Genomic DNA, 15,179 nt, shown 5'->3' with positions numbered 1-15,179 from the left:
TTCCTTTGACACTCTTCACATTCCCAAAAACACAACAAAGTTTATTTATGACCTCAAGAGCAGTGCATAAAGTGCAATTACAGAGGCAATTTGCCATGTTATTTTTTTGTTTCCAGTAATTAAAGCAGTGATCCCCAACCAGAGGCTCGCGAGCAATATGTTGTTCACCAACATCTTGGATGTGTCTCCCAAGTGGTTGAATAAAAACCAGGTGTACTGCCAAACACATAAGTCTCTAGGCTGCCAGTCCACATGGGGCTACCCAATCACAGCCCTTTTTGGTACCCCCAGGTGCATTTTTCATGCTTGTGTTACTCCTCAACTCTTTATACATTTGAATGTGGCTCACGGGTAAGAATTAGAAAGTAACTGGCTCCAAAAAGGGGAATTCTGAACCAATGAAACTGTGGCCGATGCATCCAAATGCATGAAATACCATGTGCATGTTCTGACCAATTGGATGCAATTATTCTAAAATTATTTAGAGTCTTTATCAGGTTATTTCCAATATTTAGCATCAATATAATGGTCACTCCTGATTCTCTAAGTACAAGTATGCTGTGGCCACGTGGGGGTTCCCCAACGTCAATAGGGGCACTTGTGCATAGGAGGCAGGACTATGCAACTGCAGTTTGCAGAAAGGAGCATGTTTGTATGCAAGTACCTTTAATGAATACCAGCAATTCATGCATAAATGATGCCTAATTTTTTCTTTTCACAGAAAGCTTGCATGAGTACGGTGTTTAAATAAAGATAGCTTTGTGCCACAGAAAGTCTTCAAAACAAAGAATATGAAATAGAAAAACATATATATGAGATATAAAAAGGGTCATTATATAAAAATCATTTGTTGAATTGCAAATAATAAGATGCTAGTATCCCTTTGAGTTTTATTTCTCACTGAAGAGACTCTACATTTTTCTGCCTTGTCAAAATTCACACAGAAATCTTCCCCCAGGTAAATCCATTCATAGCGGTGCCTAGCTCTAACAGATACATGGACTCTGTCCCAGTTACATACAGAATCTATCCTAATCCACGGCTGTGCCTTTAGGTGTCCTGCTTGCCTCTAGGTCCTCCCTTTGATTCTGGCACACTCCTACGTGTATACCCAATTACAGTAGACTGCCCATGCCCCTATTCATTGCTGATATATACTGAAGTTAATAATATACTTCCTCAAATCACTGTTTACTTATATATGTAAGTTGCTCTATATTATATTAAATTTGACCATCCAAGCCTGATATATCAATGTGACATTATTCAAATAATTAACAAATAATTAATAAGTGATGACCAAGTTGCCGAGAGTATAAAACCAGATATTCCAGCATATATTCCAACACTCTACCTCAGGTCCCATGTGAAAGTATTTTCTAGCCTGTATAAATCTTTATTTTAACATTCTCTCATCATTCCAGAACAGAGATCTTTGCAGTCTATGTATGTACATATTTCTATTGCTGCTCTGCGTACCATCTGTTATTGAAGGCCCTCGGAATCCTAGTATCCCTTACAATACCAGAGAATTTACTTCCTTTATAATATTATATTCAAATCCGGAATTCAAATTCTGTAGGTTAATCATCATGCTTAAATATGCTGATATTATATTACAGAAGGTAAAGAGCCATGTTTCCATCAGTGAAGTAAGGTATAGCCTATATTTCATGACTCTATTGGAGGATAAATTCCTTCAATCAGAAAACTGTCAGTCAGAAAGTTGCTAGGTGCTAGGGCAGAAGTCAATGAGCATGTGATGCCAGGACTAGAATTCTATAGACTCGAGTCAAATAAACATAGACCAGCCATGTTTTGTATTTTGGCCAGTCAACTGTGGTGCACGTGCATCATTGGCCAAGTTGCTTCTAAAGAGGGCCCACATTTATACCAGAAAATGACTGTCCAATGGGCCTTCAGTTGTCAGGGGGATGCTAAGAGTTTAATTCAACATTTACCACTACCCCCTGCACACACATATATTGGGGCATGATCCTTTTTTGCATTGCCAGGGACCTGCTATTCTATAACTCCTGCAATGAATGCAGCAATGCTTGTGCATACTGAGTGCATAAGCTTTTAGAGCCACTTCTTTCCTAGTGAGAATTTCCATTTCAAATAACCATAAATAAAATGCATGCATAACCTTCAAAAAAAATGTAATTGATGCTCCTAAAACAAACAAGGCTGGGTAATCGAGCATAATTGGCTACTAAATTCAGTCGTAACATAAAATTCAGGAATGTGCACTGACGCGGTCATATGAAACATGAAACTGCTGATAATCTGATATAATGCCAATTGAAATGGAGCAGATGTGTGCCATTTCAATACTCAAGCAATTTTTTAGCATCAGACAAACCAGTGTACGGTGAGACAGTGTGGCATTGCTTCCTTGCAGCGCTGGGGTTCCTTGGTTGGATCCCAGTCAGGGCGCTATCTGCAAGGAGTGAGCACGTTCTCCCTGTGTCTGTGTGGGTTTCCTTTAGGTTCTCCGGTCTCCTCCTACACTCCAAAAACATACGGGCAGCTTAAAAGGTTCCTGATAAAACTGAAAAAAGCTTCTTGCAATTGGACTGGTCCAATTGCCATCTTGGAGTCAGGAAGGAATTTTTTCCCCTCTGGAGCAAATTATAGAGGCTTCAGAGGGTTTTTTTGCCTTCCTCTGGTTCAACTAGAAGTTAGGCAGGTTATATATAGGTATTATGGTTGAACTTGGCAAAAAAAGGTATTTCAGTATATTTTAAGGGGGGGGGGGGTAAGAATATACCTGTATGCTAATGGCTAGTTGCACTATTGCATGTTAAAAAGCAAATTTAACATTCACTGCCTTTAAAACCAAAGAAATACAGGGTGGAGATGGGGAGAAAGCAGCTCTATGTAAAAATAAACAGGTTAATTGAATTTAAAAAGATTAGTACATTAAACCAATTTTTACACGGGCAAACACAGAGTTTAAAGAAAATTCTTAAAACCACAGAATTTTGTCACTGTGGGTGCTAGGTACCAACTCACCACATGGTGGCAAAGTTCTTGTCATTTCTTTTTAGAAATTTTCTGATCTAAGAGCTAAAGGGCTCATTGGCTAAATGAGTGTGAAATGTAATCACTTTGTGTGCATATTATTGAGGTAACAACAGGCAAAACCTTTAAGTTTGCACTGAAAATGTATCCACGTTAATGATTTTGGAAAAACAGAAGCACATTGCTATGTTGTAGTAATCAGACGCGGGTGCAGCCAACAATGATTAATATGTTAACACATCTACTTTTTGTGTGTTACCTGAATTCCCACCTAGTACTTAATGTGTATATTATACTGCTGCCAATGTAAGCCACAATTTAATTAACAGGAAGGATCTTGCCAGTGTTAATGAATTACTGTACAACCACAGTAATGTATAAAGGCTAAGTAAATACCCATTTTTATCATTCTAGGAAGTTGCACAGGAATCCCTGCCAGTCCCAGCAGCTGTTTTTGTATTCTGTTGGCTGTTACGTCTATGGCTTTATAAAGCGGGCTGCTGTGGAAACTATATATATATAGCTGCCTTCCACTGGGTCCTTAGAAAGTCTTCATTGTCCCTTTAAAGGAATAGAAACAAGCAAAATAAACATAATCAATGTGACCCAACATGAAGTCCTGTTTTTTGCAGTAATGCAACCATATTTTATCTGTTGCCTACAAGCAAAATTACAAGTATTTTCCAATAAAAATGTCATACGTTTTGGGAAGGGCTAAGCGAAGATTATTTGTATGCAGAGTGGTTCCATTTCCGGCATAACACCATGCAGTTTGTCAGTGAGTTTTCAGACAGCTCTAAATATCAGACTGCAGAACAGGATTGATGGTGAGCCAAATCTTATAGACACAAGAAATATCTAAATAAACTATGCAAAAAAAACCCTAGCTTTAAAATAAACCCAAACACCTCCCCTTTAAAGTAGAATAAATGCTTATTTACAGCCCTAGGCCCTAGCGCCATTATGGACCCATTTTATTGGCTGTTTGTCATACCCCTGATTAAAATGCAGAGTAGCTCTGCAAGGTCACCAGATGCCAGTTATCCTCACGTGCTGTCATTTTCCCATTGTTGATCAGGAGCACGCACAGTTAAAATCAGAACCAGATCGGCTTCACCTTCACATAAGGCAGATTACTGGTAAAAACAACATCAAGCGGCACAAGATGGCACCTGGCAACTCCCACCACTCTACTCTGATTTTTAATGACTAGTATAGAAAATAGGGCAATATTGGGGATCTGAAATGGTGGATTGGGAGAGGGGTGGGTAGACTCTGAAAAGAGCCTAGGGTGCATACCAAGGTAGGCATAAAAAGTAAAGTGAAAGTAATGCATACTTTAATACACCAATTAGTTATTTATAATGGATTACTTCTGTCATTGTGAAACATAACATTCTTTCACAAGTACGGACAAAAACATAGCTTTATAAATATACCCTTTATTGAACACTTTTAGCAATAATGTAAAAGAAGAATTATAAGATCTGCTAAAATCCTATTGGTATTCAAGATCTGATGGGGAAATGGTAAGCACAATAGTTAGTGCTTGTCCAGACAAAGGAATTACCTGTGTTATACCCATACCCAAGTTCTTGTCCAGACAAAGGAATTACCTGTGTTATACCCATACCCAAGTTCTTGTCCAGACAAAGGAATTACCTGTGTTATACCCATACCCAAGTTCTTGACCAGACCAAGGAATTACCTGGGTTATACCCATACCCAAGTTCTTGACCAGACCAAGGAATTACCTGGGTTATACCCATACCCAAGTTCTTGACCAGACCAAGGAATTACCTGGGTTATACCCATACCCAATTTCTTGACCAGACCAAGGAATTACCTGGGTTATACCCATACCCAAGTTCTTGACCAGACAAAGGAATTACCTGGGTTATACCCATACCCAAGTTCTTGACCAGACCAAAGAATTAGCTGGATTATACCCATACCCAAGTTCTTGACCAGACCAAGTAATTGCCTGGGTTATACCCAATATTCAACCTATAAGAGGGGGTTAATTCCAGGTATTCTAGGGGTTGACTGCCAATGTCTTCTGTACAACAAGATCACTTAGATTTGGTGGCCCCCAAATGATGCACCTAATTTATTTTTAAAGCCAATGACCAAACATTTTTGTGAGCAATAGGTTGAAAGATTAAAGGTTCTTTCCCTGTGGTTCTCTTACTAGAATGTAAATCTGTAAGATACTGTAAGAAGCCCATTGTCCTTATTTTGATGTGATTTATGCACATTGTCATATAAAGTGATTTGTTCAATAGACAATCAGAGTTAATACTACAAAGACAGATAACAATCTTGCTACCATATGATTAACATTCTCCTCCACAGAGAATAATACAAAAGAACAATTGTCACATTAAGCACTTGCTCACACGGATGCTTTCTTCAGCTCCAGCGTGCATTTACATTCAAGAAAAAAAACAAAATGTGCATAATGCATAAATAATATATATTTTTAACACAAATAAACAGATGTGTGTGCCTCAGTGTGCTGCACAGAGCAATATATGCTTTGCTTTTTAACAAAATAATTTTAAAAACACCCTAAAACAATTTTCTGCTCATCATGGCTGGTTTTAGGTTTAACGGTGGCACCACAGGACCATTCCCCAGGTGCAGTTTAGTTCTTGTATTTTACCTTATTAAAGCATTGTCACATTGTTCTTAGTAGCCCAAAACACTTGGCATCAAACCACCAGAAATTGCTTTCAACTGCCTACTATGATAATTGCCTGAAAGTGCAAACTTGGCAAGTCATTGTTTTCAATTGCCTAACAAGCACTTAAACCAGCATTTTCATGCAATTGTAAAAGAGGGCAATGGACATCAATTTGGGGTGTTTTTGTCCCTGTGTGCTTCAATTACTCCATGGCATACTCAATGGCAGTCTAACTGCCCACAAACATTGCCCTTGTGCCATTAGCACACGTATCCTTTTATCAGCTTGACTTTTAATGGAAAAGTTTGGTTGCAGGGACATAACTACAGAGCAAGCAGACCCTGTGGTTGTGGGGCGGGGGGCAGGGGTTTAGAGGCCCAGAAATGCCCTTATTTTTAAGCAATTTCAATATCGCTTAGAAAAAGTCAACTTACCAACATTTTGGGGCCCTAAACTGAATTTACAGTGGGGCCCAGTAATATCTAGTTACGCCACTAAACAGTTACAATAACATGGTGGGATAGGCCATGAGCTGCTTGCCATTAGGTTTAATGGGAAGTGTTAAAGGTAGCCCATGGCCTGTGATTATCACCCGGAAACATATTTCTACTCTTTATCAAAAGCCAAACGCGGGTAAGTCTACATCAGGGAAACCCAACCTGTTTTACTCGTGAGTCATATGCAGCTGTACAAAGTGTTAGGGAACCACACAAGCATGAAAACAGTTTGTTGGGTATGCTAAATAAGGGTTGTGATTGGCTTTTTGGTAGCCCCATGTGGACTGCTGTCTGCAGGAGGCTCTACTTGGAGTAAAACTGTGTCTCTGTGCCTCAAAACTTGCCTCCAAGCCTGAAATGTAAAAATCGGCACCTACTTTAAGGCCACTGGGAGCAACATTGAAGGGATCGGTAAGCAACATGTTGCTCCTGCACCACTGGTTGGGTATCACTTGCAGGGCCGCCATCAGAAATCACGGGGCCCCTTACAACAAAATTTTCTGGGCCCCACCCTCCCACGCCCCCAATGGCCCCTCCCATCAATACAAGGGACACACAGGCATTGGTAGCGAGGGCCCCCTAAAACATTGGTAGCCAGGGCCCCCCTAAAACATTTGTCGCCAAGGGTTATGTTTTGCATTAGTGCCAGGGCAGGGACCCACTAAAACACTGGTGGTCCTCCCCCAGTGTCCCCATACAATGGTCCACTCTCCGCTGCTTCCTTACTGCTTCTTTCCACTCCAAACCCTCCCAGAATCCTCCTGCTTCTTCCAGGGCCCCCCAAGCATCCTTCAGCTCCCCCCCTCAGCATCCTGCTGCTTCCTTCAGGGCCCCCCCAAAGCATCCTCCACCTTCCCCCAGGCCCCCCCCAAGCATCCTCCACCTTCCCCCAGGGCCCCCCCAAGTATCCTCCACCTTCCCCCAGGGCCCCCCCAAGAATCCTCCACCTTCCCCCAGGGCCCCCCCAAGCATCCTCCAGTCCTCTCCCCCCGCCGCCGCCAGCATCCTTCTGCATCCTTCTGCTTCCTCCACCTCCTCCTGCGTCTCCTCACCTGCGTCAACTCTGGCTTCAGTTGCGTCTTCCACTACTCCAGAGCTCCCCGCTACATGTGCGCTTTTATAGGGTTGCGCCCCGTGCGTGTGACGTCAGTACGCACAGGGCGCAACCTTATAAAAGCGCACATGTAGCGGGGAGCTCGGGACATAACAGCGGACGCCAGCGAAGAAAGTAACAGGGCCGGAGTTGATTGAAGGGGGCCTGAGCTAAAAAAAACTCTAGCATGGCCAGGCCCCCTTTAAACGCCCGGGCCCGGGACAACTGTCCCCCCTGTGCCCCCCTGATGGCGGCTCTGATCACTTGTCTACACCATACCTCCCAACTGTCCTGATTTTCGTGGGACAATCCCTCTTTTAACAGCTCAACCCACAGTCCTGGAAATCTTGACAAGCTATACTTGAACTTAGATACATTGTTTCTCAGACTTAATTAAATAAGTGGGCGTTTGGCAGAGAGCCCAGAAAGTTACCAAGCAACACCTGCACTGAGATACAATTGTAACTAATAAGCTAAACAGGTCTATGCGGGGAACTGAGACTTGCATCTTAAAGGGCAATTTCACATTTTTTTAGCAAAACTGTAATAACACATAAAACAAAACCCCCAGAAATGTGTTCAAACTTTAAGTAACCTGCCAAGTTTTGTAAAATGGCAGTGGTATTTAGGGGTGTGGTCACAAAAATGGGCGTGGTTAAACATTTTTGTCACATTTTTCCATTTTCTAAATGTTGGGAGGTATGCTACACTATGGGGTCAGTAAGAACTGACCCAGGAAAAGTAACTACAATTAGATGCTCCAAAAGGTTATGAACCTAAACTCGACATTACAGGCTGCAAGTTTCTTAAAATAATGTTCCAGGGTACAGATGCAAGATCATGGGTTTATACTGATATGTTGTTCTCAATATTCCTGGGCACACTGGGAAATACAGCAAGGTGACTATTATATTCAGTGTTTCATCTGTATTATTGTTATGAACTAAGAGGACATGACCACAATGAGGTTGGCAAGCGGTGGCGGCCAGGACAAGAGGTACAGTATTTACCTTGGGTGCAAGTACTTCATGGCCCAGCACTAAAATTTATACCTGGAATAACATGGGAATGTAGTGTAGAAAAACCTTCCTTGCTTTGTTTACTGTCACTACTACAGTATTTTGGGCCCCATCATTGGCTAGCACAAACACAGCAAATAAATCTACCGTTAGGAAGATCCGTACTAAACTAATACTCTTTCGTCTGTTTGCGATGGGTATTTTAGTCATTTACTTATCCTATAAGGCATATCTTTATTTATCAGGAAAAAAGCCATATAATAAGTACCAGACACTGTCAATTACAAATCAATTATAATAACATAGATGTGAGATACACAGTTGTAAACCAAGGACATCTAATCATTTTATAAACTGCCCTAACAGTAAATGAATATGGGATCCATTATCAGGTAACTTAATATCCAGAAAGTTTAGAATCATGCGAAGGCCATCTCCCATAAACTTCATTATAAGCAAATAATTCTAATTTTTAAAAATTATTCCCGTTTTCTCTGTAATAATAAAACAGAACCTTGTACTTGATCCCAACTAAGATATAATTAATCTTGATTGAAGACAAAACAATCCTTCTGGGTTTGGTTAATTTTGAAATGATTTTTTAGTAGACTTAAGGTATGGAAATCCAAATTACAGAAAGACCCCTTATCCAGAAAACCCCAGGTCGAGAGAATTCTGGATAACAGGTCCCATACCTGTATTTATTGCTCTTAGTAATCACCATGTCACTGTACAACTGGCCAACAATGTTGTTTCCAATGACATAAATAATACATTCAATTATTAGGTGTTATTCACAAATCAAGAGAATTTCTAATCACACAGGGACTGTTGGAGGCTGGTATAAATAATATCATTTCTCATTTCTCATATCTGGACTTAAAAAACATGATTTCATTAGAAGATGGCATATACTGAATAAAAAACAAAGCCTATGTATTCTTTGCTCATAAAATACTAGTAATTCCACATATTCCCATATAGGCAGTTGGAATGGCAAATGCCCAAATGTCCTTAAGGAAAAAAAAAATCATAAAATAGTCTCTTAATACCTAATGCCTTTAATACGTAGGTAGACTGACTGCCATGCTGCTTTGCTTATTGCTTTTGCTATTCCAGCCGGCAGCACTTCAGTAATATTTAAAGCAGGCGCAGGTGCTCGCTAAAAGTTTCCATATTTACATGCAGAAACAATTACAACCCATGGGAAATAATTATTTATGTACCTGAATTCTCTGGTGGCTTCAGGGGATTAGTAATAGTTCCTTCCCTTTGAAAATATAAAGACTGAGTGTTTTTCAGAACCTTGATCCTAAAGTAAAGAGAAGGTGCTACTTGCTAGAGTAAATTCCACAGAACAGTGAAGGCTTCTCCCTCTGATGTCAATGGCTATTCTCAATCTGTTCCCCCACTCGGAATTCTCATACAGTTTCAGACCCCAGACACTCTGCAAACACCCTGCACCCCCCTGCCCGGACCTTATCGACTGTTCACTCATTTTACCTTTACTTCTTGTTACAGGACCAGGATATTATTAAAGACAAAAACATGACACTGAAAAGCCCATCATACTGATAATTTGTACAACAAGTTACTGAAACATTTTAAAACCCAGTGAAAGTAAAGCATAGCTGTGATGAGAAATAAGCCGTGCCTGAAAGTAAATGTTATCTTTAGCAATACCCTTTTGAACTTTACCTTTATCAGAGAAAAGATTAACTCAGGTAGAACATTAACCATATTGACGGTTACATGTCTGTCAGATAAGCTGTGCATTTCTTTATACACATACATAACTTAAGCTGGCCATACATGCACCGATTAAATCGTAAAAAAACCTTGTTTCGTACGATATTCGGTGCGTGTATGGCAACTAGGCGAGGCGACCGATATCACAGAAGGCTGCTGATATCGGTCGACTTGCCGTTCGGGCAGGTTAGAAGGTTTAGATCGGGCGCCTGAGCAAAATCTGCCTTCAGGGCAGAATCCGCAGAAGGAGGTAGAAATCCTATTGTTTCTACCTCCATATCTGATGATTCAGCCCTAAACGTCGGTAGAGGGTTGGAACGATCTTCTTCTCTGGAAAGATCGAAAATCGCCACGTGTTTGGCCAGCTTTAAGGTGGTCATACATTATAAGATCCTCTCATTTTTCACCAAATAAGCAGCTCTTTCCCTAATATTGGGTGAATTCAATTGTTTGGCCTTCAAACCTGCCCAAACAACATCTGCCCAATTTTCAGCCAGACCGGGAAGGCCTGTTGGGGGACTTAATACATAGGCAAATATCTCAAATTTTTAAAATAGCTTGCATTTTGCAAATACACCTTCCATTGAGATCTACAGAAACTCCTCAGGCTTTAGCTGCCGATTTCTTATATTTGAGTTTCAACGGGCTGGTCAGCAACACATTGCTCACAAGCCACTGGTCAGGGATCACTGGTCTAATGGCAGGAATGTGTCTCGGCCAATGCTGTGCTTGTCAGTGCATATACACAGTGGATGGGAATGCTTAGGCCTTTACTGAAAATGGAGGAAACAAGCGCAGAGAAAAGCTGATGGACAGCCATGTAAGCCATTAGCCTAATGCCACATGGGGCTGATTCTCAGTCTGTGGATGAATACAGGCCGAGAATCAACCCCTAAGCTTGCATCAGCCTTTTTCCTGAGCCTGCACCCAGAAACCATTGTGTCAGGATGCATGCAGGCACAAGGAGCAGATTTTGGCTCTGAGACATGCAAGTATGTATTTCGCACCAAAATCTACTTCATGTGCCTGCACCGGGCCAAGGCAATAGCTCCGGATGTGTTTACTATATACCGAGAATCAGCCCCCTTATGCCATTAGCCTAAGCCTTTGGGACCTATTCATTATGCTAGGTAAAAAACGGTGACTGCGTTAAATAAAGCACACATTTTGATAAATTCACCATTTATTTTACACAGATTTTTACACCATTTTTCTGGTGTTAATTATTTTCCATAGTATGATAAATAGGCCCCTATATAGTGCCATTGTTAAAATTCCCCCCATAAGAGGCTAGTGTATTACGCTGCAATATAAAACATTAAAGCAGGAATTTAGCTGTCGGAATATGCACATTGTACCTCTCATAATGGTGAAGGAATACACTATAGCAGCACACTTAAAATAATAAACTATGTTAACAGCACAATGTATTATCTCACCGTGGAATGTGGGATGTAAGTGGGACAACCACAATTTATTTGGTTCAAACAGAAGGTCAGCTCAGAAAAGAGCAGCCATTCTGCTATTGTGGAATGTAAATAAAGCTCCAGCGCAGATAAGAATGTAAAACAAGCTCACTCCATACTGTGAGACTCAAATAGACATCTAAGGGCTCTGGTACACGGGGAGATTAGTCGCCCGCGATTTAACTCCCTGTTCGCGGGCGACTAATCTCCCCGAGTTGCCTACCCCTGCCATCCCACCGGCGAACATGTAAGTCGCCGGCGGGATGGCAGACGCGGCGGGGCGATTTGCGGAAATCGCCGAAAAAGACTCGCGAGTCTTTTTCGGCGATTTGCGCGAAATCGCGCCGCCGCGTCTGCCATCCCGCCGGCGACTTACATGTTCGCCGGTGGGATGGCAGGGGGAAGGCAACTCGGGGAGATTAGTCGCCCGCGAGCAGGGAGTTTTGCCGCGGGCGACTAATCTCCCCGTGTACCAGAGCCCTAAATACAGAACATGCTTTATTGCAAATCACTGGGATTAAGGGCTTCCTCCTACCAACTTCATAAAGGTGAAGAATTTTCTCTAACAAATGGTGTTAGTGTACTGAATATAAACCCCGAGATGTCAAACAAGAGGTCTACCAGTTGTAATTACATGGAACGCCAGTCAGTATACGCAAGCAGCAGTCCCCGGGCAACCGCTCAATGCTGCTTCTTGCTACACTGTTATTAAAAAAAAATCGGCCACAAATTCTATTTATACCTGAAACAGTATAAAACAGAACAAAATAATGTGGTGATGTAACATCACATTGCCTAACGAGGTGGCTCTTTCCCTGATATGCCCACCTTGAGCTGGGAGATATCAGGTTGATCCGACTGTTTGGCCCGAGGGCTAATTATAATTGCGTCTATGCAGACTGATGGAATGAGGGCTGCATCAACATGCAGGTCCAGTCGGAGGGCCCCATACATGGGCCGATAAGCTGCCAATTCAGTCCGTCAACAGCTGTTTTCTTCCTTTCCTAAAGGGGACCTATTACCTTAAAGGAACAGTAACACCAAAAAATGAAAGAGCTTTAAAGTAATAAAATTAGAATGCACTGTTGCCCTGCACTGGTAAAACTGGTGTGTTTGCTACAGTAACACTACTATAATTTATATAATATGCTGCTGTGTAGCCATGGGGGCAGCCATTCAAGCTGGAAAAAAGGAGAAAAGGCACAGGTTACATAGCAGATAACAGATAAGTTCTCTAGAATACAGTGGTGTTTTATCTGTTATCTGCTATGTGCCTTTGCCTTTTCTCCTTTGAATGGCTGCCTCCATGGCTATGTAGGGACCCCAAAGAATTGGGCCCCTCCAGGATTAGTTCCCCTTTAGACAGGCACCATGAGGGTGGCCTTATGAGATTTGGACACCTAAAGGTGGTCCTAGGTGTTTATGTGTGAAAAGGGAGTTTCCCTGCAAGTTAACAGTAACCACTAGATGTCGCTGTGCTAAAAGTATAAAAGGGAATGACTCCCAGTTTCAGCAGGTCTTCGTCCTGGGACTGCTTCTTGTAAAGAAGCGTATAACAGGCTTGTGTTCTAGTACAGGAGGTACTGTAACAGGTCACTCTAGGAGTGACAGGCAGGCTAGAGAGAACGGGCAGTGATAGCCCCGACAGGAGAGAGAGGGGTTAAGACCCCCCAGCACTCATGGCTGGAGTTAAGGACCTGTAGTGTGTAGTAAGAGGAGCCAAGTCAGCACCTGGGAGTGTTCCCAGTGAAGGGGCCCTACGCGTGGACCGGGGTGAGTTCCTAGGTGGAAGCATCCGGCGGGAGTACCGGGGGTAGCCCAAAGAGAGAGTGTGTGACTTGAGCCGTCTGTGTGACATCCTCTGAAGTGTTCTGCCTGCATCAATAAACAAGTTCATCTGGTTTACCATTTTAACCAGTGTCTTGGTGGTTCATATACTGAGGATCCTCAACTGCCTGGTAAGCAGCTACCCCAAGGGAGGGGCAAGGTACCGGGAGTTGCTGGGAGTCCGGGTCCAAGGAGGACCTCATAGAGTTTTCCCAGGGAGGATACATATAGTTCTACCTATACCTACCCTGGGTGGAGGCACGCCATTCATTTATATTACACCTGTCCCCCATAATAAGCGGGGGCTCAGGGCTCCTGTAGCGCCACACGCAGGTGATTGCGTGTTAAAAGTACAGCCGTAGCCAAAATAGGGTTACATTTGGAGGCACTGCTGAGATGAGAGCAGGAATCATTAAGCAGAAAGGGCCCTAAGGGAACTGAGGCCTTGTGTGAGTGCTACACCCTCCCTTCCATCCGTGCTAAAGTTTGGGCCACCCTGATCCACATCCAAGAGGGATTTTGGCATGAGAGGAGTGAGGAAAGGCTCCTAGCCAATCGGGTTGCAGGGCTGTTGGCGCCAAAGGGACCGGGAAGGCACGCGAGAGGAAGCGTGAGAGAGAGGGGTGTAACCAGCGTTTGTTTCGGTGCCACCCAATTGCGTGGAGCGACCGACTGGATCAGCGAGAAAGTGCGCCAAGAGGCCTGGGCGTGACTTAAGGAGTGACATCGCAGTGGCCATTTTGGAGCAGAGTGAGTCAGCGTGAGAGAAAGCGTGTGCACAGTTACTGGTAGCTTTTGCCAGCAAAGATGACGGCTGCATCAGAGAGCAGGGAGATCCTGTGTTGGCCAGAGGAGGATGCCCGGCCGCAAGGAGACCCAGGAGGGTTCGTCAGTCGGAGTGTGGACTGACCAGAGTGCCCAACCCGTTGGTTGGAGGTATCCCAGGGTACCGATTACCTTGGGACATGGACTCCCTTAAGGAGAGGTGGAGACTTTGATTTTCCAGTTCAATAAGTTTTAAATTTGGTTAAGGGCAACAAGTGTCCTTTCAAATTTTTCTTGTGTGGGACTTACACAAAGATTGAAGGGGTTGAAGGGAAATGTTTATTGTGTTTAACATTTTTTCCAGGTAACCCATTGTATCCTTGACAGACCTCAGGAGAGGCTGTTGAAGCGTGATGTAAAAGTACTGTGTAAAGTATTTGAGTGTGTATGAGATGTCAGCCAGGAGGTGACAGTTTCAGCCGGGGGAGAATGTAGGGACCCCAAAGAATTGGGCCCCTCCAGGATTAGTTCCCCTTTAGACAGGCACCATGAGGGTGGCCTTATGAGATTTGGACACCTAAAGGTGGTCCTAGGTGTTTATGTGTGAAAAGGGAGTTTCCCTGCAAGTTAACAGTAACCACTAGATGTCGCTGTGCTAAAAGTATAAAAGGGAATGACTCCCAGTTTCAGCAGGTCTTCGTCCTGGGACTGCTTCTTGTAAAGAAGCGTATAACAGGCTTGTGTTCTAGTACAGGAGGTACTGTAACAGGTCACTCTAGGAGTGACAGGCAGGCTAGAGAGAACGGGCAGTGATAGCCCCGACAGGAGAGAGAGGGGTTAAGACCCCTCAGCACTCATGGCTGGAGTTAAGGACCTGTAGTGTGTAGTAAGAGGAGCCAAGTCAGCACCTGGGAGTGTTCCCAGTGAAGGGGCCCTACGCGTGGACCGGGGTGAGTTCCTAGGTGGAAGCATCCGGCGGGAGTACCGGGGGTAGCCCAAAGAGAGAGTGTGTGACTTGAGCCGTCTGTGTGACATCCTCTGAAGTGTTCT

General features: G+C 43.1%; 1 protein-coding gene across 5 annotated transcripts in view; it reads right to left on the bottom strand.

Annotated features, from left to right (window-relative positions):
* znf385b (zinc finger protein 385B) overlaps positions 1–15,179 on the bottom strand; it is a 317,721-nt gene that overhangs the window by 84,001 nt on the left and 218,541 nt on the right. The window contains exon 1 of one of the 5 annotated variants that reach the window (XM_031893268.1): positions 9,549–9,727. The exons of the other annotated variants lie outside the window; for them this stretch is intronic. The gene's annotated coding sequence lies outside the window, so the exon portion shown is untranslated. Of the gene's footprint in view, positions 1–9,548; positions 9,728–15,179 lie in introns of those variants that run through there. 5 annotated transcript variants of the gene reach the window in all.

Source organism: Xenopus tropicalis, chromosome 9, assembly GCF_000004195.4.
Source record: "Xenopus tropicalis strain Nigerian chromosome 9, UCB_Xtro_10.0, whole genome shotgun sequence".
Lineage (NCBI taxonomy): Eukaryota > Metazoa > Chordata > Amphibia > Anura > Pipidae > Xenopus > Xenopus tropicalis.
The sequence above is the reverse complement of the archived record's forward strand: the minus strand, read 5'-3'. Positions and strand labels throughout refer to the sequence as shown.